Source organism: Macrobrachium rosenbergii, chromosome 12 (genome assembly GCF_040412425.1).
Source record: "Macrobrachium rosenbergii isolate ZJJX-2024 chromosome 12, ASM4041242v1, whole genome shotgun sequence".
Taxonomy (NCBI): Eukaryota; Metazoa; Arthropoda; class Malacostraca; order Decapoda; family Palaemonidae; genus Macrobrachium; species Macrobrachium rosenbergii.
Genome location: NC_089752.1, coordinates 24,330,381 through 24,334,342, shown reverse-complemented (window position 1 = coordinate 24,334,342; position 3,962 = coordinate 24,330,381).

Here is a 3,962-nt window from a genome sequence, read left to right as displayed (position 1 = left end):
GGAAATGAATAAGGAATTCCTACTGAACCAAGCCACAAAAGAGCTGAGCATGTTTCTCTTCCCGACACTGCCACGGGTTCGAAGTGTTAACCGAATGGCTTCATCTGAGTTAGGGTGCGACATAAAATGAGGGATACGGAATGAGCACATTCTAACTCCCAAGGAAAGAAAGAAACAAACCCCATTGTTAAAAGACAAAGTTCCACTGTTAAAAGGGAAAGGTATGCGGACTGAGAAACACAAAATACAACGACACAGTTCGATGACACTCAAAGTAAAAAACACAACGATAATAATTTCAATCTCATTTTTGAGTTTAATAAAAAAAAATTACCAATGTAAATAACAGTTTACAAGAGTATGTGCTTCACTGGTGATTAAAAAATAAGTAGGCTAAAGAGAAAGAGGCAGTATTGTTCTTGATTATAAAAATGGTGCTCGACAAAAGTGAAAACAAAGGAATAAACACTAAAATATTACAAAGGAGCTACTAAAGCGAACTTATTAAAACAACAAACAAAATAATGACATAGGAGCGAAATTGGATTCCATTGGGAGAGAGTGTGCATAGGCAGAGCTGGAAAGTCTGACTTAGTCTTTGAACTTCGTTGAATTACCTGAGCATCCGGATATGCTTTCCAATTTGTATCAGACATACGAGGAAATAACACTTCAAGAATTTTAAGATTAAACTTGCATACAACATACGCTTTAGTTACGACAAACGGAAAACTCCCATACCAATAGCCGTTGCATACACCCACCCAGAAGGCCCATCAGCAGTGCTACACGTCCCTTATTCGCAAATTGACCAGATTTCATCTATTTTGTATACAAACACTTGTGTTTACCAGATACAGAAATTTTCCTTCCTAATATCTCCCTCACGCCTCACACCTCCTACGTTAGCCAGTCCTTCACCCTAATTCTTTCGAACTAATATCTTTACACCAACCTATCGACAACACACACGAAAACTATTTTTATTCAATTTAATTACCAGAAGAACCACGTCAATATACTATATGGTTTTAACGTTCCAAATCTGTTCCCCATTTCCTGATTAGGCAAGTTTTTCGGGTAGAAAACATTACCGAACCCAAATCACTGGAGGAATGTCTTAAAGGTCAGGGGCAGAAAATACCAAAAAAATTCATTCACCAAAAACAATATTCGCATAACAGTTACATTGCAACTACTGAATTAATAATAGCATATGTCATCGCTGAGCATGAAAAATGCATAGCAACAAACATTCCATGCAAGCAAAACTAATGTACAAAAAGATTTTATCCCCTCGTTTTATGTTTGTATTCACATGCAACTTATCAGTGTGTAAAAAACAACCGCAGGGCATAAGGAATATCGCGTATAAGCATTCCATGCATTCAATTATGAAGAGCAATGAAAACCTAGCCCCAACCCCTGGAGAAAAGATTTTTTTGTTACAGAAGTCACATGTTTGATAACACTGCTGTACAGTGCTAGAATATTACACCGTCAAGCACCTTATTCTAACAATGATTAACAATTCCAGGTTATATTTTCTTTTGTTTTGGCTATATGATGGATCAGTTAATTTTTAAGCATAATCAACGATGCTGATTGCTGATAATTAGTCACCATATGATGACAATCAAAAACGAAAAAAATACAGACATACAAACAAATTCACAGTAATGTATCTGCTCTGATTAAAGACAGCCGAGCACAGAAGACATCTACATATCGATGATAAATCTCTCTTGGTCTTCTAAGCGCAGACTGAAATCCAGAGAAAAAATGTTTACCGTGGAACATATAACAAAATAAGCAATACAAAATTAAATACACACAATAACGAATATAGATACAAAAAAGAAAAAAAATCAAAGAATCCCCATACATTGAAAACACCAAAGATCCTAAAAAAATCTTGCTGTTTCCATAAGGTGATAATTTCGTTATCGCAACACCTGACATTTAAATGAAGATGCTCCTACTTCATAACAACAACAATAATAAATAGTCTCTATTGGTATTTCATTCCGTCTGGATTAATGTCAAACTCGTGGATTTAATTAGAGTAATTTCACTCTGGAAATCAGCACTCTCTTTATAAGCCAAATGAAATCTAATTGCATAACCGTGTTGCGCATTCGGAGAAATTAATTTATGATGGCAAATTTGGGCAGGTATTTCGCTCTCGGCACTGATAATACTACCTACATTTCACTACTGTGTCCGATTCTTAGATAAGAAACATACGCAAATATACGTTACAGAACACTGTTTTGTAGTTTAGAAATTCAATAAATCTACAGTGGTTTAAATTAAAACCAAATATCGAGATGACGAGTTTTCCAGTATTATCTGTTTAAAACTTTTCAGACGATCATTTCTGACAATGTGCACGATTCATATATTTAAGTTCCTTTTGCGAAAGTCCATTGTAACTGCCTCTCTCTCTCTCTCTCTCTCTCTCTCTCTCTCTCTCTCTCTCTCTCTCTCTCTCTCTCTCTCTCTCTGTTTCCAAAGAACTGGAAAGAGACTTAAGAAAGCTGAAACTGCAATATCTCTCTCTCTCTCTCTCTCTCTCTCTCTCTCTCTCTCTCTGTTTCAAAGAATTGAAAGAGACATAAGAAAGCTGAAATTGCAATACAGCATTTTTGCTCTCTCTCTCTCTCTCTCTCTCTCTCTCTCTCTCTCTCTCTCTCTCTCTTCTCTCTCTTATATATATATATATATATATATATATATATATATATATATATATATATATATATATATATATATATATATATAAGCCTATATATATATATAGGCTTCATTACCCCTTGGAATAACATACTCACTGAGATTTCCTTTACAACAAACTAAAGAGATAATGATAACTTCTTCCTAGGTGGGAAGACAAAACAATATGCTGAAAGGGAAAATAATATGCTAAGTGTACAACACCATTATTGAAAAGCAACACTTCGTTTTGCTGAAAATAACATGAATTGCCCATGAGAAATTTATCACCGCCTGCTACCGCAATACCATCTTTTTCATATTGCCGTAAGTTATGTGGTTACAATAGACAACATTATACCGAATACTGGAAAAATTATTATACCGAATAATGTGAAAATGAAAATATCAAAGCCGATTATACGATGGCTAAAGGAGTCCAAAACAATTTCCCTTTGGAGACATACAGAGAGACTGCAAGAAGAATATTGAGTCCTAAGACATTAAGCTCATTCTGTGCAAAGACCAACTCAATTCAAATGAAGTTTGAGAAGGGTGCGCAAATGAATGTTGTATTGTTTCCTATCATCTTTACTGCAAATTACCCTTCAACTACCGTTTTCATACAAAACGATGCGCCTGATATTGTAACTCACAAGGTAATACCACTAGAACAGAAGCATTGTCTTGGTAAAACTTGCATAACTGGAGGCTAATCTTCGCATAGGATTATCGAGCAACGTTCGTTTCTCTTACTGAGTGCATAAGACCTTCCTATTCCCCGTTGCGAATGGATTCAGCAACACGGAAGAAAAAGATTCAACGCTATTCTCTACATACAAAATACCGAATTGAAAAAATCGTTTGGAATGACCTCAGTCAGTGTATTTTGACCTACTCTCCCCATTAAACGCATATAATGAACAACAAAACGGTACGTAAGATTGCATAATGTGCAAACAACCACCAAAGGGGAACTATTTTCCATTTATTTGGAAGTAAAAACTTGTCCATGAAAAGCAACGCTAAATATATCGTCGTCAACATCAAGCACAAAATGCTTGAGCAAAAGAAATAACTGAAAAAGCGTGCTATGTAACGTTAAGGCTACAGCGGGAAAAACGCGCTGCAAATAATGCGGTAGCGAGAAATTTTGTGCACAGAGCAACTGCATTAATGAAAACGTTGTCCACAACCCAATAACCATGCCATAAAAATACATTGAAAGAACACCTGCTTGTATTCCG